We start from the raw sequence: 23,350 nt of genomic DNA, 5'->3' as shown, positions 1-23,350 counted from the left end.
TGACCGTTGCCACCAGGACAATTGCCTAATTGCAACGAGGTTTATATAATAATAATAACTGCACTGCTGCATTTTATACAATGGATTCGTTTCCTCCTGTATCATCTGAGCTTCGAGAGTTTTGGCATCAAAGGAATACTGCGTCGTTATTCGCGCCGAGCGACTCTTTGCACCAATACCAGTCTAGTCCCGAGTAACGGCGTGATTTATGAGTTCGAAACCCGAGGGGTGGATAGGATCGGCACCCTTGCGGGACAGAGGGAGGTCCCGAATGCGACTGAGGGAGGTCGGCGAAAGAGTGCGGATGCCAAGCGGGAAAGTCTCCTTCGGCGGGATCTGAAGCAGGGACCTTAGAATTACCGGGCCGATGCACGAAGCGCATAACCTATCGAGGAAACGCAATTAACACTGAAATCACATGAAAGGAAAATGCATTAAATACATAGCACGCGCAGCGACTGTTCCTCAGTGAGGCGTCTGACCCGAGTGGGGAGGCCATTAAGTGATACAGTGACATGACAAACACATTTCAAGAAGGCAGCGGGAAACCACCTCCATCATTATTCCCAAGATTTTATGATGTAAAGTAGAGTGAATTTGAGTCCTGGAAACTACGGGACTCGGCCCAATCGGCAGTCGTGCCCGGCAGCGGGACAGGCAAGGCTTACGCGGTTGTCATCTCACGAAATCCTTGCAATGCAAAACCGATAGCAGGAGCAAATAGAAACAAATAAGGACAGAAATATTGTTCAAGTGCTCACCCAGGACTAAGCCAGACAGAATGTGAAATTCACCCAGCAGGGTGTTAAAGGGGAGACGATACCGTGCCAGCTATGGTATCCCATGAACATCAAGCACCCGAAAAATCACACACATCGGGTGGAGCTGATGGTGCCCCTAGGGGGGGGGGGTGGGAATCCAACCCGTGCCCTCCCTTGTGTAGTTTACTCCACTCCTAGTTTACCCCATGTACTTGTGAGTAAATGAATCTGAGAATTACTCGTATTTTGTTTTTATGTTTGGTGACCAATCATGACAAGGCAGTACGGGGATAAGGACTTTCAGTTTTTTACATAAATAGAGCAATTCCCAAGTGGCAGGCCAAGGCTTAGTCAGAAATGGATCTTCTTTTTTGGAATTTTTTCGATCGAATCTAATCTATTTTAATTTTTAGATCGAAATCCAATTTTTTATTTTAAAAATGTCTTTGTTTTCACACAGACTTGGCAGTACATGTTTAACAAAGAATAAGATTTCAATTAATTCACTTCAATGAGTAGCGATATTGAAACCGTCGCTTCCTTCATCTAGCCATTATATCATTCGTAAGAGTATATTATGATTAATGGCGACAGCTGGGAAGACGCTTCGCGCATAGCAAACAGCCACCGCAACATTCCATACACTTGGATTCTTTCTTTAAAAGTTAAGTCGGAACTGATGATGACGTTCAACGTCGAAACCTGGGTCGTGTTTTTAAATAAAGTGTGTGAAATTACAAAGTCATTAAGTTCATTTAAAATGTTAAGCAAATTTCATGAAGTTACGCAGGAGGCAACAAATTTTTAAAAGTTAAGTTTAAAAGTGCATATTTTTTCGATTAATTTCTACGGCGAAATTCTATGGTTTCTATTGATTTATGTGAGAAATAACTTCTAAAGAGCATTTCGCTATTTAAAATTTAGTGTTAATTAGGCGAAACAAGACCTATTTACCTGGTACCCACAAGCCACCGCTAAGGTGTATGGCAGGACATGATTACACACCTGACATGCAATATCAACAACTAAGTTTTTCTTAACATTTGCTCACCATATAGTTTTGTAAATTAATTATAATAATGTATATCATGTTAACTACAGGTACAAAGACTAGAGTATCCAAGTTAGAGCTCAAAGCTGTAGGGGTTATGAGAACTTAGAAACCCTTCCATCACGTCCAAGTTGTAGCCCATTCGGAGTGGTAAGTCATTTAAATTGGTAATTTACAAACAGGTCGCCTATTCTTCAAAGCATATTTATTTCATTATTAACTAAATCATGGTATTTTCCAGTGGAAAAAGAACTTTCTAGCATCAAACATATTAATGCAAATTAAAAGGAGATACTTAAAAACTATTGAAGATGAGGACTGACTGAATGGTTGAAAGAATTTCCAAAACTTTAATATACAATTTTACCATTTGTGTACAATGATTCTAGGATGAAGTTTTCCCATTTTTTTAGAAAATAAGGCTGATCGAGGTACTGCCATTACATTCGAGTTTTTCTTCAATTTCTAATACTTAATTGTCATCATCATCAATCCATTTAGTTCAAATTTCTAATGTTGGTGGCTAAGATTCCATATCCTGGAGAGAAAATTTGCTAAGACCCATATCCAATACGTACACTATAAATAATCTCAAATTTTCGGGGGCTAGTTGTCCCGTTAATTGACCTCTGAACTACGGACCGGAGAACCTGGGTTCAGTTCCGAGTGAGGCCGCTGGGCAGCTATATACAGTTTCAATTTCCAATTACATGGTATCTGCCCGCCGCCGCTAGGGTGTGCGGCAGGGGCGATTACACACTAATTACGCGACATCAAGAATCAAGTCTTCCATTCCAAAGAAACTGCGGGAGATGCCGCAACAGTAACTTTTAACGGAGTCATCCGCTAATGTGCATTTTAATGCAACAATTTCAGAGCGTAAAAATCGACGCTCTGAAATTGTTGCATTAAAATGCACATTAGCGGATGACTCCGTTAAAAGTTACTGTTGCGGCATCTCCCGCAGTTTCTTTGGAATTTGTCAAAGGGAAAACACCATACGTGTTTAAAGTTGGCTTTAACCTCGTGGACAGTGGCGCCTCGCGCACGACTACGAATGCATGTGACATTGTATGTACGGTATTTCGTCATAACATCTAGTTCCTTTAAAAGCCCCAAAATTTCAGAGTTTAAGAGGACGCCTCGGTAGCTTAAGTGGCTAAAGCACTCGACCGGATATTGAGGGATCTGGGTTCGAGTCCCAGTCAAGGCGAATGATTTTTACACTCTGAAATTGTTGCATTAAAAAGTCTTCCATTAGTTATATTTATAATTTTCGTATTTATATAAAATTGCTGGTTTAATTTCGTACTGCGCAAACACATGCTCATATATGCGGGATGATAGGCTTTCGAAATGTGGGTGTGGAGGAGGATGGAGAGAAGTTAAAGTGGACAGGAATCAAAACAAATGAGGAAGTGCTAGGCATCAAGTTAAAAGGGGAGGAGATGGGATTGCCGCGAGAAATCATAAGGAGGAAGGACAGATGCGATGCACAGCTCCTCCGCAATCAAATCGCATTTGTCCAAAGCATTTTGCAAAATCGCGTGCTCACAGACGACACCGCGAAACTCTCAATGACGTGCATAAAAAGGCCAATAATACAAATTAAATCCAATTAAAGCTATTCATATAACATTGGTCCGAAGATGCCGGACATAGCCGCCAGTGTTTACACATATGTATACCGTAATTCTCAAAGAAATATTGATTCTATTTTTCTATGAATTTTACTGTTAGCTTTTTATTTTCAGTTCTTTCATGTCATCGTATTCCAGCAAGCGAATTTAAAAATCTTTGCGAGGGGTCATATATTAAAAGAATACATTAAAAAGGAACCGTGAGTCTGCCCCAAATCCGCTCACCGTCTGCCAGCCGTGGTTGTCCATATAGCTCACCTTTAAAGGACATTTCACCGCTCCGCGAAATATCAGATGACGTCGCACGAAGGCTTTGTCCGGAATCAGAGCCCGGAACCCTCTGGGCGGAAATCATCTTCACTTAACTACCACGCCATCATCAATTCCCTTATCGCGCCTCACATTTCGCAGAATAGCAAATGTTATTTTACGGAGGTAAGCCGAAAACTAAAGCACACATGCTTGTAGAGCTCGAAAGAAATGACCTTCAACAGCGTTTGAGGGGGAATGTGGAAGTAACATTCCCCCTCAAACACATGTGCAGGTCGTTACATTCATCCGGTGTGTTTTGATAAGCGTAAGTATGGATACATGTTCTAGTGCTATGTCGACGCGAGTTAAACAGCATCTGTTATCGAATATTTAGCTGCTGACAAAGTGACTCCTACTCAGATTGGAAGGCTGTTTATGGTTACGATGCTGTTGATAAGTCTACTGTGAATCGTTGGGTGATAAAAATTGAGTTGTTTCGAGGAAACTGGAAAAGCCATAATTTTTTATGAAACACGCCGCGGACGTCCGATCACTGCCACAGACAATGAACATCGCAAACTCGTCGAAGATTTGATTCAAAATGACCGGCGAATCACTCAAAACCGTATAATACACCTCCGACGACGAGTTTGTCGTGTTACAGGCAGCCTGGCGCCAATAATCTTGCAACATGACAACGCTCGTCCACACGCCCAGCGGGCAACTGGAGAGGCTCCACGAAACCTGAAATTTGAACAGATTCCAAACACTCCTTATTCACCCGATCTTGCGCCTTGTGATTTATATTCTTTCAACTCAAGAGACACCTCAAGGGTAATCATTACACCTCGGACGATGAGGTGAAGGCAGCTGTCAAGTCCTGGATTCGAGGAAAGTCGGAAAGAGAGTTTTTCAGTGACGGAATGAGAAAACTCGTGGGTGGGTGGATGGTGTACTTAGGCCACTGTACAAGACGATCTTCGAAGCACGAGCGCCTTCAAAGCTGAGCCGGCGAAAGAAGAGGGAAAAATGATCGTGGAAGAAGAGCGCGTGCGCGGTGTTGCATTCTGGGCCAGCGAGCGAGCAAAAGGGCGGCAAAGGTGAGGGCGGGGAGGAGAATCGATGCAGAGGGGAGGAATGCCGATTTTCAGACGGGGAAATGAATCGCCGATTCGCACGCACCCAGTTTGGTCAACTCTGCGACCACCCCGGGAATCGTGGATGTGTCTCCATAGTGACGCCGATCATCATCTTTCCAATTTAATTGCCTGCCAGACTTAGAAGTAAACTGGAAGACGACTATCGGTTAGAAAATGAATATTCAACTTAATCAAATACGCACGAAAAAACTCACTAATTCTGAAATGTGATTGGAACACACAAAATGAATGAAACATTTTAAATGAGTCCACTGCGTGTAGCGGAAGAATGGAGCTGGTCGAGTTATGACGCGACCACCGTAGACGCATTCAAATCTCAAAAACACAGGAAATTGAACAACGCGGAAGATGCGCCACGCGATGCAAAAAGTGCTTGAAGGAGCGATATCGACGATCGTCATACCGTATCGCGCACACATCGGCCATGATGTCAACGCGAAGTTTCCGTGACGAAAAAGAAAGAAGTTGACATTTGAGCAAATTGACCACACATTGAGTTGATAAACGTAAGGTAGCATTGGAAAAAAAAGCCGAGGAACAGAGGAAAGAAATGAGCATGAAATTAGCGCGCCACATAGCGATAGTAATGAAAAGAAAGGTGGGAAAGCATCGCTATCCAATTTTTTATAATGCTCTTTTATTTAAAATTTAATTAGAAATTTTACATGACCGTATTTGTACTTAAGAAGAATTTTCCACCCCCGAGAATGCCATGTCCTTCCCATTGGTCGTGAGCCGTCGTGACCCTTCCCTGCACGGAACCGACCCGAGTGCCCGACGGCGGTGGTCATTCCGACGGAGAGCACCTTCCACATCGCAGTCATGCAGGTCTCGCGGTGATCTCCTGCCGCCACGAGGCCGAATTACTTTTGCTCTTTTTCCAGGGCGGGGGGAGGAATGTAGGTCGGTGCAAATCACGTTAGCGGCGGTTTCTTTCGTTATCCCATAAGTGGGGAAGCTTTTGAGGCGGGGGCGGGAGAGGCAAGTCGGGGGTGACCACCGTGAATCGATCATGTGCGCTTTATTGAATTATTTCCCATTTCTATCGGTTTATATTTATAGGTTTTCGAAAAGCAAGAAGAGTGATAATTTTGAAGGGCTGTGGCAATCGAATTTTCACTCTTTTTTTCTCTTTAGCCTCTGCCTTCAACATCGTTCTTCCGAAGTTATACCGACTGGAAAAAAATAACCCAACATCTTCAACTGTGCTCGGCCTGGGTCGGACTGTCACACTCGGGTATTCCTTTTCAAATCGAAATTCTAGTGCAAATTAAAACCCTGAGCACAAAAGGTAGCCATCATGCACTCGGAAATGCACTTGGGCCGAAAGATCTGATTTTCGATCGTCATCTAATAAGAAATAGTGATACCAAATTCGCAAACGTCCTTATGGAAAAAAGGTACAAATTGATCTAATTCAAGATTATTAAAGATGCTGCGGCGGGATTATTTGCGTGAATAATATGTATAAAACGCTTAAACTTAATTCAAAGCTATATAGCTCATGAACAATTGGAAGTGTTAAAATAAAAACTTTTTTGTTTCAAAATGTGTACAAGACGTCTAATTAAGATAAAAGTATTTTGTCAGTTTTAGAATATGTATCGACGAATACATATGTCACCGCACTTCGGAACAATTGAAAGTATAACAGCTTATCCAAGGTAAACTAAACTCGACAGTACTTCGTTCATTTAAAGTTATAACCGCATACTACGGCAGTCTATTCTCCTAGCGAATGAGTCAAGTGTATAACTAAGGGTTAAATATATTAATGTAGTCCGACTGATATTTTATAAGCTTTAATCCATAGCCAGGGAACTTATCCATCGAGAAGAATAGGTATTAGAAAAATGACGCGAAATATCGCCAAAAATATTTATTGACAACTATTGAAAATCGTTCTCCGCACTAACTTTTGAGTATGAAGGATCGCAAATTCTACCCACGATATTACAGGGTCGCACCCAAAAGTGGTAGGACTGATTTTCTCTGGCGCGAACGGAGGAGGGGGGTCAGCCTGGCAGGGTGAGGTGGAGGGGGCTCTTAGTAACAGACCGACACCAACCTCAGTCGCCTGCGGGCTGTCGTTGAGTGAGAACACAGTTTTTAGTGAAGCAAGTTTTTTGTCCGCGTCGAAAAACAAAATGAATCTGAATTTAGAGCAACGTTATTCCGTGAAGTTTTGTAAGAAACTCGGGAAGACGGCAACTGAGACCCTCGATATGATCAAGCAGGCTTCTGGGGACACTGCCTTAAGCCGTTCCACAGTATTTGAGCGGCACAAGTTGTTTAAAGAGGGTAGGGAGCTCGTTGAAGATGACCATCGCTCCGGACGGCCGTCGACGGCAAGAACCGACACGAATGTGGACAAAGTGAGGACACTGCTGAACACAGACTGACGCTTAACCAGTGAAGAAATTACAGACCAGTTGGGTCTGTCTGCATCCAACGTTCAACGCATTATTTCACAGGATTTGGCCGTGCGCAAGGTGTGCGCCAAGATGGTGCCGAAAATTCTGAGTGTCGACCAACAGGCAACGCGTGTGCGCATTTCCGAAGAAGTGTTAGCCAATTTGCACCGAGATGAAAATTGTTTGGACAATGTGATAACTGGTGATGAATCATGGGTTTTTCAATATGACCCCGAAACGAAAAGACAATCCGCGGAATGGCACACTTCCGCGTCCCCACGTCAAAAAAGGCTCGCATGAGCAAATCAAAACGATGTTGATTGTGTTTTTCGACCGTCATGGAGTGGTTCCCAAGGCGTTTGTCCCACCAGGGGAGACTGTGAATGCGAACCTTAACGTGCAGGTGCTCACCCGCCTCCGAGAACGCGTGAAAAGAGTCCGACCGGCCATCGCAAACTGCTGGGTGCTTCATCATGGCAACGCGCCGTGCCATGGCGCGCTCATCGTCAGACAGCTCCTGGCCAAATACGGCGTTGCCACGTTGCCGCACCCGCCCTATTCTCCCGATCTGGCACCACCGAACTTCTTTTTCTTCCCCCTGATGAAAAGACATCTCAAGGTACGACGTTTTGACTCGATAAAGGCCGTTCAAGAGGCTTCGACGAGGGTCATCAACGGCATCCCCAAAGAAAATTTCCAGCGGGCGTACGGGGAATGGGAGCAACGTTATACTAAGTGTGTAGCAGCTCAAGGAGCATGCTTTGAAGATTATTCAGTCGATGTTAGTATATCGTCAATAAAATTCTTGTAAAAAAATCAGTCCTACCACTTTTGGGTGCGACCCTGTATATCATAAAAATACGATGAAATTACCAAATGTTCATCTTTGAGGTAACTTATTTCTTCATCTTTCCAAAGGAATACCAAAAATAAAGTTTTCTTCGAATGATTACGGATGACTGTGCCATTCCTGCTAAAATGCCGTCTGCAATATTATTCACAAACGTGACCTCGAGAATCGCTAATTTCGGACAATCACGTTGGGATAACCTTTTGCGACTCGGCGCGATTACCCTCGTGGCCATCACGATTGATCATGAACATAATTAGCGATTTCAACGCCCCAAACCCAACGACTCTTTCTCCTTTCACCACGATCATGCAGAGAATCCCCACGTCAAGGTGTTGCGATCCATTTCTCATTTATTACGTCAGAGATATGCTGCAGGGTAATTATTATGTAAAGGGGGAGTGGCGATACCTATTTCAATTAAGGATGACTGCAATAAACATGACAACACATTCCTCTTTAATTATAGTTGCACCAAGACGACATCCAACGTTTCCTTGAGTATACAAATATCTATAATTTCTAAGAACCAAAAATATTACATCCCTGGTCTCTATTTGCGAAATATCTTTCGAAGTCGGCACACCAATCCTCAAATGACGAAGTTGTCACGTAGGATGAGGCTCCTCTGACGCACTTCCTAAAGGCTGCGGTATATCTCAATCCGCCGAATAACTGACCTCCAAAGACATAACCGCTCCAATGCGCCAATCCCGAATTGACCCCCGTCCCGTTCGCGACCCGAAGGTCGCGAGCCCCCCGAGTCACCACGACCCCCGGTATCGGCACCATTCTCGGTCAAACAAGAGTGAGAGGAGGCGAGCCAAGACCAAGCTTCCTTTTTAACTTCGTAAACACAAAAACATCTGGGTGGATAGGTCGAAGGCAATATTCCCTTACGATTGCCCTTTTGCTTCTCCTGGCTCGCAAAAAGCCATTTGTTTTGGCTTACTCGTAAAATGGTCTTGTTCATTACCGTCTTTGTATCACGCTCGCAAGCCATGATACCCACATTGCCAGATAGAGCTAAATCGACAAATGAAATATGAGGTCTGTTCATAAAGTATCGCGAATTTTGAATTTCCGCGGGTTCCGTATATTTGATTTTCGAGTTTTTTGTGACTTTATGTTGGTTCATATGTCTCTCACCTATGCCGAAAAGTTTGGCCATTTTGAATGTTCAGTTAATTGTTGGCAGCTGTTTTGCTTGGACGTGTTTCGGCTTGTCTTCGATTTTTGCCTGTTCCAAAAAAATGGATCAAAGAATCTGTATCAAATTTTGTGTGAAAAACGAAATTAAGTGCGCGGACGCATTCTGAATGTTGACCGTGGCATATGGAGAAGCTACTTTGGACCGAAGCATTGTCTATCGACGGTACAAAATGTACTCAGAGGGCCGAGAAGATGTGAACGACGAAGAGCGTGTCGGACGCCCGAGCATGTCAGCAAGAGTCGAAATCATTGATGAACTGAAGAAAATAGTATTGGCCAATCGTCGAATCTCCGTTAGAGAAGTTGCTGAGGATCTTAACACATCGACTGACGCGTGCCATTCGATTTTTACCAATGATTTGGGCATGACACGGGTCGCCGCGAAATTCGTACCAAAATTGCTCAATTTCGACCAAAAACAGCAACGCCTCATTAACATTGATAATGACGTGAGGACTCTGTTCGCGATGACCCAAATTTGCTCCAGAGGGTCATAAGTGGAGACGAATCATGGGTTTATGGTTATGACGTCCACTCAATCATCCCAATATAAGCTGCAGATAGAGCCAAGGCCGAAAAAAGCGCGGCAAGTTCGGTCGAATGTGAACGTTTTGCTTGCAGTTTTATTCGCCTGCAGGGGCGTGGTGCATCATGACTTCTTGCCCAAAGGAAGAACGGTAAATAAGGAATATTATGCGCAATATGCGCGAAGCAATTCGCCACAAACGCCCGGAATTTTGGAAGAACAACTATTGGCTTCTGCATCATGACAACGCCCCTGCTCACACATCGTTGCTTGTGCGTGAATTTTTGGCCAAAAACAGCACACCAATGATGCCGCAGCCGCCGTATTCCCTAGATCTGGCCCCTAGTGACATTTTCTTGTTCCCGTAACTGAAGAGGCCCATGAAAGGACGACGCTACGCTACAATTGACGAGATAAAGACTGCATCGAAGGAGGAGCTGAACAAGATCACAAAAAAATGATTTTTTGCTTCGAGGATTGGAAAAAACGTTGGCACGAGTATATAATATCTAATGGGGATTACTTCGAAGGGGATAAAAATAGATATTCAGGAATAAATGAATAACTTTTGAAAAAACACAAAAGTCGCGATGCTTTTTGAACAGGCCTTGTGCGTGCATCAAGTCTCTAACTACATCGACTTTTGTCGATTAAAACATTTGTAACACGCCATGCGTGACAAATGTTTTAATTTTAGACATGAATCGACGTGAACTAAAACGAATGTATCAAGACTACCATTTATTCCTGACCCAACTTTAACTACCTCAGAAGCAAAAACTACATTCGGAAGCTACGTATTTCTCGACCCAGGCGTGCGCCCAACGCCACCGACCACAACACTTAACTTCAACGAGGACCGCGAATCATTGAAAAGTAGAAATTTGTTTGGCATCATTTTTTGCGATGATATTGGTAGATAATTGACACCGATTCAATAGGAGTATAATTATGATTTGAAGTAATATTCATATCACTTTTCAGCGGAAAGCCAGATACAAAGTTAAGAAATAATGCGACGACAACACAACTGAAATGACGTCCCGTTGGTAGGCTAGCTTTTTAACTGCAATTACACATGGAGAGCACGCCGAAAATATGCGAATCTTTCCTTTCAGATAACGCACGCTTGGCGGTCTCCATCGGCACATTCATTGAATTCTTCGAAATATATTCAAATGCAATACAAAACCAGCCACCACTCTAAGAGTGGAGTGCATTTTGGGGTGCACCAACGAATTACGCCAACAGGTTCCAATGCCGCCACCCTCGCCAATCTAAACAAACCACCAATCCGCGCCGCCTATATCCTCATCCCCCTCTCCGACGGTGCCGATTCCACGGACCGTCCGTTTGAAAGCGACCGCCGATTTTTCCAGCACTTTATTTTTGTTTATTTATCAATACCTAACAATCCACCCACCAGGGTGTGTGGCAGGGTGTGAATGCATACACACCAGAATAATTTTACCCGAACATGACCCCACCGCGATCGAACAATGTTATTATTATCCCTTATCCAATCCGGCAATCAATCCCACTTTGAGAGGATTCCATATACTAGAAGCAACTAAATGATGCCTAACCAGCGACAGATAACATTTCTCTTTGACCTTTTCATTACATCTACCAAGTCCACTTATAATAAATCCTAATTTTTTTGTTAGCTTGCCCACATATTCCCCGTATGTGTTTCACCCAGGAGAAATCGCGAGTGAGGGTAACGCCTAAGTATGTAATCGAGTCTACACATTCCATTTCGGTGTTGCCGATGCGGTAGGCTTTCGGGGGGGGGTGCTCTTTTTCCAAAAGTTTAGTACTATGCACTTTATTAAGTTTAATTCTGATTGCCAAGTTTCGCACCAGCGTTGTATAGCATTAAGGTTATCTGACAAAGCCGCTGTGTCTTCAGGATCACGCCATGCTTCCAAGCAAGTGCCTTCGCTCTAATATTTCCTCCGCACCGTTAGAACCTCCGGGCCCAATTCTCACCCCGACAACGCGTCTACTTCGCCTACTTCTTACCCAAATACTCGCCATTATTGCAGGGAGCACCAGCAGCTGAGCCGCGGTGCTCGAACTGCGTGGCGACGAAGACACCACGTGAGGTGCGGTTCCGCATGAAGAGGGGAGGAAGGCTGGCCGAGGCGGAAGAAGAGCATTTAAAAGCCACCGACCACACTCCCCGCGCCTCGAGCACGTGGTCGCTGCAGGGCTGGCCTATATCTCTCTCTCCGAGGGGGTCAGGGGCGGGAGGACGACGACTAGAGCAGGGGGGGAAGGGGTTGCGACGGACAAACAAACATCTGTGCGCTCGCTCGCTCATCGATTCATTTCGAACATCTGCCAAGTGGCGGCGCCGCCGGGAGAAAATACGTACTGCTACCGTCTGCCCGAAACGCCTGCCCGTGCTGTCCTCTCCCGGAGCGGAGCCCAACTCGGGCGAGGCTGAAGACATGCGCCCCGGATCGAAATACGAATTTGGGAAAAACAAAAACCACTGCGGGAACAAAAAATAAATGCCGGGGCGATATTATCCTCGCCGGGAATATCGAGACGTTTGATGAGCCCAGATTGGCGGTCCAATCATCGTCTGTGGTTCTCGCGACGACCGCGCCCGCAGAGGGCTGAGCGGATTCGACTCCCGAGTCCAGCGGTTCAAAGAGTCCGCACGTGATCCCCACATGGAAGGACGTATTCTTCTGGGACCGAGGAGTGCTCGGGATTCTCTCGCCGCGGGCACGAACACCTTGCTGCCCACACCCATGCATTTCGCCAGTTATTTTTTTTCGACAACGACAACAGCTACTCTTAAATTTGTATGCCTTAGAGCCTCGAACACAAAACATTTGTGGGAGTTTATGTTTCGCCGACGGACTCGGCGTCCTTCGGCCCAAACTTCCTCCGTGGGGCCGCTCGCCCAGGCCACCATCCTCCATCCGATGAGCATTTCAATTTGTCTGTGGCGATTCATAAACGATATCTAGCCTTGCTCCGGGGGTTGATCTGAGGTCGCTCGTTTGAACCCGAGTAGAAGTGGCAGAGAAAGAAGTTGAGGAGGCACTTCTGCAGGGATATCGGGGCCTCATCCTCTGACCTTCAGCCGGCGATCCAATTGTGTCGGAACGCTACATGAGCAATTCTAGTGTTCACCACACTTCTGAGGCCGCCAGGTGGGCAGAGGATAGGATATTCGGGTACTGCAGGGCTTTTTCTCATATTATATTGTCGGACAAATAGTGGGTCTCGGAAGCCCTCATTGCCAAATAATTCACCTTGAATGCTGGTATGGGTCAATTCTGGAGATGTAGACAATTGGTCATTCAGCGTGAATCATATTAACTGAGATGGAACGTTTTGTAAGAGATTCTATAATAATAAGAAAAAGATCCCCGTTAAATATTCAAGCAACTGCAATGTCAAGGAAACATAATCTGTAAAAGTAGTTAACTACCGAAGTTTCAAACAAAAAGTCGCTGAAATCATCGCATAATTCAAAGCACAGGCGCAGGCGTAATTATTGGAACTGAGATCTGTTATCAACTGAAACCGCCAGTGGAATTTTCACGAAAACCTCCGTTTAGAGAAATGACAGAGTAAATACATTTGGGGGGCGGTGTCATCATCGTAGTAAAGTACTCGAGCGTTAGCAGGATAGAGATAATGTCAGTCAACGGGTTGGGAAAGGTTTGGTGGACAATGGAAATACTAAATCTAAAAGACTCTACACACATGTATGTATGCGCATTGCCGTCGGGCGGCAATGGGTAAATCAATACTAGGAAGTACTAGATCAGAAATACTTGCAAATCAGCACTCCAACGTTTCCCATCCCATATCAACGATCGAGCCAATATAATCGATGGAGATGTCAATGTCCCATAGGGGCGATAATTTGGAAACAACGAACATAATGGAAAAAGTCTTGAGTATAGAAACTATTATAACAATCAGCGATCACAGAGCAGTAAATGCTAACATTTCCCTAAATGGGGTCCGAAATAAAGAGGCATAAAAGAACACTTTACCCGCTTAAAGAAGGGGACTACAATGGCCTAAAATGTGAGCTACAATCAATTTGCCAATTTTAAGAAAGATAGAAACCACTGAAATACTCAGGACGCGTGGAATAACGTCCTTGAGATCACACGCTCAGCTGTGAACGAGTTCATTTCCAGTACATTCATTTGTAAAAGATATCACGGAACATAGACGGTACAACGCGGAAGTTAAATAATCGTCAAAACTTCAAAGGTTATGTCACGCCAAGATTAAAAACGTAAGGAATGATATCTCTAAAGGCAAAAGGAATGAGATGACTTATGATTGTAAGATATTTAGGGTGAATGCCAAAAAAGGAATTTCGGAAAGAGTTTGGTGAATTCAAAATGAAAAGATTAGCTGAATATGTAAACGAGATTCGAAAAGCACTCGGTCTTACGCCGGGAAGGTTCAGGTAAGTAAGTCTTCAGTCAATTCATTCCAGAAGGACAAAGGCGAGAGAGTAACCAGCACTTTGGAAAAGGCAAACTTGATGTTACGCTGATAGTGAAGATGACGTTACGCCTGAATATGATACGCTGTCACGAAACTTGGGTAGTAAATAAAATTTTTATGAGGAAAAGCAAAGTGTCTTCTTTGATCAAAGAGGCCAACCAATAACATTCCTTCTTTCAAAGCGTTTTCCCCAATGCCTCCATCACCTCATGCCTACGATCGCTTACCAAATACTTTCCGCCAAATCTACGAGGGTCATCCGGAAAGTAGTACCCGTTCGTGAAATAAAGACACAAAAGTAAATATTAACAAACATAAAAAATTTTATTTGAAAGAGGATACTTTAAACTACTTCTCAACATAATCTCCAAGCAAATTAAGGCATTTGTCATAACGTGTGACAAGTTTCTGTATTCCTGCTGCATAGTCCTTCGCCGCCAGCTCATTGAGATACGCGAGGGACCCATCTTGCACAAATTTTTGCATAATGCAGATGGTGTTTAACAATTTCATGAACAATTGTTCGAGAAACATTGGGAAAATGCTCACAGATGTCATCAATTGTGACGCGCCGATCGTTCCTCACGAATTCGTCAACTGAGCTCACCAGTTGGTCTGTAATGACAGACGGTCTCTCCGAACGCTCATCGTCGTGTGTGTTCCCCCTCCCCATGTTGAAGTTGCGACACCACCGCCGAACAGACGACTCGTCCATTACATTGTCTCCATACACCTCCTTTAATTGGCGATGAATATCACATGGGCGAACGTTTCTTGCATTGAGGAATTTAATCACTGCCCTCACTTCACAACTGGCGGCGTTCTCAATTTTTTTAAACATTGTAAACAATCACAGAAACAACACAGGCAATGCTAGCGTCACGCAACTTGGCTCAGAGAAGGCAGAGCCACTGAAGCTATCTGACCTCGTCCAGCGGCTACTCGCGTCGTCAGCACTTCATGCGGCACGAACGGGTACTACTTTCCGGATGACCCTCGTATTTATGAATCCTGGAAGCCACCGCTTGGGTGTGTGGCAGGGGGTGAATACACACCAGAATAATTTTACCCGAACATGACCCTAGCGCGGTCGGACAATGTTATTGTGATCCCTAATCGTTCGTGGAAAAAATGCCATCTTAAATCTATCTGTTCTACACTTGATCTCTTTAATGTAATTAAAATTATCTCTCCTACCGTAGTAAGATGGGGGTAATAATACATTTTCAACATCACTGCTAAAGACATCTCCTACCAATTCATATGCAAGAGCTTCAATCCGTAATTTAACTTTCGCTCCGAGAGTGATTCCCAGCCCAGCTGCTCTAATATTTTGGATACGCTACTAAAAATATTAACGAGTAATAAAAGTCAAATACTTTTATTTAACTACTTCTATTGATGTGCCATCCTTATTGTTTTAACCACTTCTCTGAATTGAAGCACCGCAGCAGAAATATTGATTGGCCTTCTTCCATGGATGGCCATTGCTTTGCAAGTTGGGCATCACTGCTCCGCCGATGGCCATTACAATACTCTGCTCTTCCTCCTCATCACGTTGCAATGCTTCGTCTAGATCCTCATCCTCAACCGTGAATCCTATTGTGACCTTTGTCGCAGATAGTTGATACTAAACTTGTTTCAAAGCCTATTGGAGATTACCGATGATCGTTATTGTGGTTACGACAGTCAAGGAAACGCCATGGAAGAAGATAGTTGAGAACTCCTCGCTCGCGGGCAACCAATTCAGGTTGGATGTCGGTGTGTGCTAGACAGCAGTTTCAATAGCACTCAATGTGAAGAGGTGAAAGACAAAGATGGAGCAATTACTCGTCGAAGGATGAGAACCGACGCTGGTGTCTCCATGGCGAATTACATCCCCGCGACGCCGGAATCAGGGGGGGGGGCATTTTGGAGGGAAACAACTCGGGGATTATGCTTACTATGCCCACTTTTCGGGACAAGTGATGCTGGAGTAACCGCCCCTATCATATCATAGCCCTCCCACACGTGTTTCTGTTGCCAGGACAGCCAACTGTCCGTCCAAAATGTGTGTTTTCCTAGCTGCAAGTTTGTTCATTTCTTATTTTTTGCACGTTATCGATACCTGTGTACCACGTGAATATATGCAATCCCCCATTTCTTAAGCGCTAAAGCATCGAGTTTTTTCTCTCTTAGAACATTACGTACAATGGTCCCTACTTCGCTGAAGAGAAAGTGAATTTACGAATTAATATAAAAACATACTCTGTCGCGAAACTTAGCGTCCATCTCCGCTGCAACTCCCGATGCCATTGCAGCCCCCGAAAATGATAGTGTAACTTACTACGCGACTCATTTCAACTGCAATGCGGGGGTGTCGAATGCACCCATTTCTTTCGGGCTCTTTACTCAATCCATTCGCATGCGAAAGGGAAGGCGGGAAAATAATTGCTACCAACAGCTTTTAGTTCTATGATACTATTATTTTAGCGACTGGAGTAAATTTATGCATTCCAGTCGGTGAAATCCGTCCGCACACCACAGCAGACCACAGCCTCATCCTTTATTTCATAAATCACAATATCCCATGAACCTACTTAATTTAATTAATTTAATCAGTTAACACGCTGCTGTGACATGTAGGCCAACCGACAATTTGCAGTATTCAGTACTTTATAAATTAATGAAGCGAATCATAATATGCAAATTAGCCCTTGAATGTATGCTTTGAGTTATGTTGGGCATTCCATCAAAAATCGGCCGTAATCGCGTCAACGGTGGACACCCGCAAGTTGGATAAACGAAACGGGCGCACATGAGTGAAGATACCCTAATGATTATTCTTTCCACATCGAATCAGACGATATCGGCACACGAGGGAATTTAAAGAAGATAAAGGCCAAACAAACCGACTGGCGATATGTAATTAGGGATATATTTGGAAGAGAAACATGACACATGCCAACGTATTTACAGGCCTGGTTGGTCAATTATTAACAGCCAAGGAAACGGTTGGCTCAGTTTGTCGTATTTTGGAAGGAAATACCTCCGAGTACAGCATTGAATCGCAACATAAATAAACTTCATCAAATTAAAAATATGGGATTTTGCACAATAACATGAAGGAGCCGTATCACTGACACTGACAAGACCACATTAAAGTGAAAACATTTCACGTTATCGGCTTTCATAACTGTTCCCGCATACTATATGTCTACCATGTTTTCGCAAATGACGAAAGAGAGTAATTTGCGTGAAACGTTCAACAGCAGTGAAGATATAGACTAGGAGTAATGCAGACGACCTTCCGCTGCCATATTTAGGCCGTGGTGCTCGATGGGCATCACCTCATTATGTGCGTGTCCCGGGAGCGGCAACACCACCACTACAGGACGACGGAGAACGCCGGGTGCATGAGGAGTCCACAGCCATTACAAGTGACCTTTGTGGTGTTGGTGGCCCCCGTAGAGGCGTTTAAGAACGCAGGCCGAAGTGACCGTGGGAAAGGCCTCGATGGGGAGGGAAGCTAAGCGGTGGTGCACGAAGGCCGACGGCCAGCTCACATTTGGCGTCAAAACGCGAAAATCGTCACGCCTTATTCTAGAATACAGCATTATCGTTCATGTAAACTCGTTAGTACTGATCAGCTGTGCGATTACTTTAAATCAACATACCCATACGCTCAATATCTTCAGTTTACCACGGCAAGTCCACTACAAGATTGCACCTCAGGAGAACAGCGCTCTGTCTTTTGATTTTCAGTCAAATTAAGTAAACCAAGTGAAATACTTTCTAGAATGTCGATACAATACGGGTAAAGTTTTATGGACCGTGCAAATGTTTAAAAGTGGGTTGATTGGTTTTCAAGGTGGTCGAAAAAGCGTGGCTGATGAATCGCGAAGTGGACGCCCGGTCGAAGTTTCTGGTTCCACCTTGGAATCGAGGATCATTGGACTTGAAACATAAATCACTGTCGAAATGATAGCAAAGGGAGTTCGCCCAAGTGTTCGAACTGTTCACAATATCATTCATAACCATTTTAAGTACAGCAAAATGTTTGCGCTATGGGTTCTCAGGCAGCTCACTGATGATCATAAAGAATCGAGACTTTCCATTGCACAAGACTTCGAGCAACGAAGTGTGATTTGAGGAGGGGCTTGATTTGAAATAATAAGTGATTTGCGAAGACGTCTGGATCCATAGGCTACGATCCTGACACAGAGTGTTCAGTGGAAACACACCAGAGCTCTCACATACCAGCAGAAAAAAATTCAAGGTTCAACTCTCCGCGGGTAAGGTGATGCTGACCATATTTTGGGAATCACTGAGTCTAGTCTACCATGATTTCCTACAAGATCAGTGAACTATCAATAGCAAGTACTACTCTGAGATGATGTTACACATACTTAAACCAGCTACTGAGAGTCTTACATCATCCCATTTACAGTTCAGACCTTGCCCCGTCTGATTCTTATCTGGTTGGCCCACTCAAGACTCCGAATTGAACTCGGGAAGTGTAGCGGATGGGTGGCGTGGAGGGGGTTGATGTGACAGTTTCGATCTGCAGCCTTGTCCCCTTGAGGATTGCTCGTGGGCCTCTGCTTTGGAGCCGAGTGGAAGGCATCAATCAGAGGTTGCGTAGTTTCTACAGGGATATCGGGGCGTCCTTCGTCAACCTTCAGCCGGCGATCCAATCGTGTGTGAACCTTCTGAGAACCGTTGCTGTTCGCTACACGTCTCAGGACGCCAGGTGTGCAGCGGGTACGATATTCGAGCACTGCAGGCCTTTTTTTTAGATTAAAGTGTAGGCCAGCGTGAAGGTCAATTAGTGGGACTCTGAAGTCTTTTTTGCCAAATTATTTAGCTGTCAATGAAATGAGGGTCAGCGCTAGCAATAGTTCATTTAACACGAATCAGATAGCATCGGACGTAAAATTTTATTAGGGATGCAATATTAATAACAGATCGATCCCCGTTAAAAATTCAAAATACCGTAATGTCAAGGAATCATTATCTGTATTGGTAGTCTATTGCCGAAATTTAAGAAACAAATTCGCACAATATCATCACCTTATTCAAAGAACAGGCGCTTGATCATAATGTCTGCCATCATAATTTGGCATTATGAAAGTCTTCGGAAGGCTGGGATCGGTATGGTGCGGTGGCTAACGTACAGGCTTCCCACTCAGAGGGCCCGGGTTCGAATCCCAGAGGCGGCAGATATTTTTCAGTGATATACCGATCCCTACTTTGCGGTGCTTTGTGGTGGAGAGCCCTCTGAGCGAGTACGCCGTCCGTCGGATGGGACCCCTTGGCGCCTTTCATCATTAAGAGGAGGCTAATGCCGACACCGGGTTTCTCTCCACCCCTATCTTCCCCATCCATCCCTAAAGGCGCAAATGACTGTAGCTGTCGGTTGCCTTCCCTAAAAACTACTATTACCACTGTCTTCGGAAAACTGAACGGTCTACAATTTACTTTAGATATTCTGTCTAAAAACAGCTTTCATTTTCCGAGGGGATCCCACCCCAAATCCTACAGCTATTTTGTCACACTTCTTTTGGCGTCATGAACTCATTTGACATATCTCGCTGACCTAAGCTTCACGCGATCTAACTCTTTCGTTAAACCTGCCCCGGGAGGGTCCTACGAAACTGGCTGCTTACTCCAGGTGAGGTCTAACAAGCGAGAAATAACTTCGTTCTTTCACTTTCTCATCGCATTCCCCTATTCCCTCTGGCCGAATCCTTATTTTCAGTTCACTCCTCCACATACCTGTCTAATATGCTTACCCCTAAAGATATCATGGAAAATAGTGCCGACTACATACTTCATAGAGTCTACATTCAATCGTTTGCCATTATCAATGCTGTAGGTAATCATGGGCGTGCAATTTCATTTCCAGTAGTTAATATTAAAATATTCTTTTAAGATTTCATTCAATATCCCATACCTTGTACCGTTCTTGAATAACCTCAATGTCATTAGCCACAGCATCCTCTTACTGGCTGCCAATATCTATATACACTACTGTGTCGAGAGCAAACAGGCGAATCCTACTCTGAACTATGCTAACTCAGTCATTCATACTACTATCACAAGTAACCTCAAGTTACGGTAGGTTTTTACAGAGGCACAAGCTACCAAACGGCACCGCAACAATTTCCGTTTCACTCTAAAGAAAACATAATCCAACGATCAGCATTAGAAAAGGCACCTCTTCATCCCCGGACACTTCCTTCCTCCCTTCATCACGTCCACGATCCCTATCCTGTTCCTGCCTTTTCCTCGTTTGCCTAACATTCTCCCCTCTATTACAGTCTTCAACATTTCACTACCGGTCAATACCCCCTTCATCCACTTGTCCTGCCCCCATAGGATTTCTCCCAACAAACCCCTCTCTTCGCCCACCATACCGAGTACTTCCTCATTTGTTTTCTTCTCTGTCCATTTCACCTTCTCCATTCTTCTCCACACCCACATTTCAAAAGCATCCAGTCTACGTCTACCCTCCTGGTTCAATGACCATGTTTCCGCACCGTACATAGCTACGTTCATATTAAAGTTTTTACGAGTCTTTTCTTAACATCCCTACTCAAAGTCCCTGTCATCAACTCCCTCCTCCTTGTGAAAGCCTCTTTGCCTTGCGCAATTCTTCTCCTTACGTCCCTACTACTTTGACCGTGTTGGTCCAAAACACTTCAGAGATACGTTAACTTCCACCCGCGCAAGTATACGAACTCCTATTTCAATATATATAGCTTAGCCTTTCTCTTTCTGGAAAACTGCATAATTTTTGTCTCATATTGGATCGCATGCAGCGTAGAGGAGCTGGATTTTGAATACATTGTTATGATAAACTGAATAACGTATTACAATTTTTAGAGGATTTAGGCAGGGAATCACTCACGAAGCGAAGGTTGAATTACTAATTAAAATCTCTTGCAAAAAGTGGAAGGACGTCTCTTTAGCAGCGATGCTGAAAATGTATTATTATCCCCATCGTGCTACGGTGGGAGAAATAATGCTAGTAAAATTAGAGAGGTTAAGTGTAGAACAGATAGATTTAAGGTGTCATTTTTTCCAAAGAACGACAGGGGATCAGAATTGCATTGTTCGACCGCGGTAGGGTCATGCTCAAGGTACAATTATTCTGGTGTGTATTCACCCCCTGCCACACACTGGCGGTGGCTTTTAGGGCATAGATAAACAAAAATAAAATTTTAAAAAGTGTTCCCCTCAGTCTCGGCACAAGAAGCTACGTTAATCAGGCAAATAATGTATGACAGAAGCCGGCTGCAGTAATGACATTGTAACAGATTTTAGGAAACTTTAATTAAATTGCGTGGGCCAATAATTATTTTATTTTCAACGGCCAATTTTATAAACAACGACATAGGGTTCGCCCCTTTCCCAATTACTCACCGGTATAATTAAGGATCCCCTGCAAGAACAAAACAATTTAATTCTAACCACACCTCTTCGAATAATAACGTATTCTAGGACTACCGACGGCTACGTAAGCGACAAAATTTGGCCCTGGACTGGCAACCAAAGACAGTTGGAGCGAAGCCGCGACCTGTTAAACTCCCACTTCAACCAAGACATTGGAATGAAACAGCTCAGCTTCTTAGACGTCGCAAACGTTCCACATACCACAAAGACACCTTTTCTGATATCGCTATCCACCACAGTACAAATCACCATCATGCGCGCATTAATTGGCCAACACAGGCTAGTTCCCATCCCCACGACCCGCGCAACCTTCACCAAAGAATTGAACGTGAGCAGATCATTTGCACGACGCAATCGCTACAAAGGCCGCTCATTTGACAAACAAACTGCTCGAACGGAAACTACGTCGAGAGGCGATCCAATAATCCACGCGCCTGCTAAACATCCCCGCAGACGCTCCCTGGGTGTGACCCCTACCATTTATGGGTGACCTTATCTACAAAATCGCGAGACTCCAAGCCCTGAGACACAATGAACACTTCCCAACACAATTCTGCAGCACTAGGCAAATTGCGGCTCAACCATATAGACAAAAGCGACAATAAGATGCCTGTACAATAAATACGAGAACTGATGAACTTTATTGCGATATTTAGTCTACATCGATTTTGTCCCCATTAAAGTACTTTCCATTCGTTGCGATGCACTTATTCCATCTTCTTCTTTTCCACTGTTTAAAGCACCCTTGGAAGTCCTCGGTAGTTAGGCTTTTTAGTATTCTCGTTGTTTCCTGCTATATTGCGTTCACATCTTCTCAATGATGTCTCCACATCACATCTCCACGCATTTAGGAAACAGGAAAACGTCACAGGGGGCGAGATCTATAAGAATAAGGAGGATGATAAAGGATGGTGGTTGAATGTTTAGCAGAAACTGGCGAACAATCAATGCTGAATGTGCAGGTGCATTGTCATGGTGAAGGAAGGATCCATCCATCCATCGCCTTGAGTCAAATGTGGTCGCACACGACGCACGCGATCTCTCAAATGCTTGAGAACTGTAAGGTAGAACTGTCTACTGTTTGAGTCTGTTTTACTGAGAATTTACTGTTTGTCCTTCAGGAAGAAATTCATGATGAACAACACCTTCAACATCAAAGAAAACAAGGAGCATGACTTTGATTTTCGATCGGATTTTTCTTGATTTTTTTGGTTTGATTTAATCGACTTGAGTAGTAGTAGTTTTGAGGGGAGGCGACCGACAGCTAAGGTCATTTGCGCCATAGGGGAAGGACAGGAAAGGATGAAGGGTGGAGAGAAACCCGGCGTCGGCATTAGCCTACTCTTTACGAAAGGCGCCAAGGGGTCCGCGGCTTAACGTCCCATCCGACGGACGACGTACTCACTCAAAGTGCCCTCCACAAAGCACCTCAAGTTAGGGATCGAGATACCTCTGAAAAATATTCAACACCGCCGGGATTTGAACCCGCGCCCTCAGGGTGGGAAGCCAGTACGTTAGCCCCCGCACCATCTCGATCCCCTTAATCGACT

The 23,350-nt window shown here is 44.2% G+C and overlaps 1 protein-coding gene across 1 annotated transcript in view; it reads right to left on the bottom strand.

The window, feature by feature from the left end:
- The window catches only part of Mob2 (MOB kinase activator 2), a 171,809-nt gene that overhangs the window by 133,687 nt on the left and 14,772 nt on the right, over positions 1–23,350 (bottom strand). The gene's annotated exons all lie outside the window — the stretch shown is intronic.

This window comes from Hetaerina americana, unplaced genomic scaffold (genome assembly GCF_022747635.1).
Source record: "Hetaerina americana unplaced genomic scaffold, ioHetAmer1.1.p SCAF_8, whole genome shotgun sequence".
NCBI classification, from domain to species: domain Eukaryota; kingdom Metazoa; phylum Arthropoda; class Insecta; order Odonata; family Calopterygidae; genus Hetaerina; species Hetaerina americana.
The sequence above is the reverse complement of the archived record's forward strand: the minus strand, read 5'-3'. Positions and strand labels throughout refer to the sequence as shown.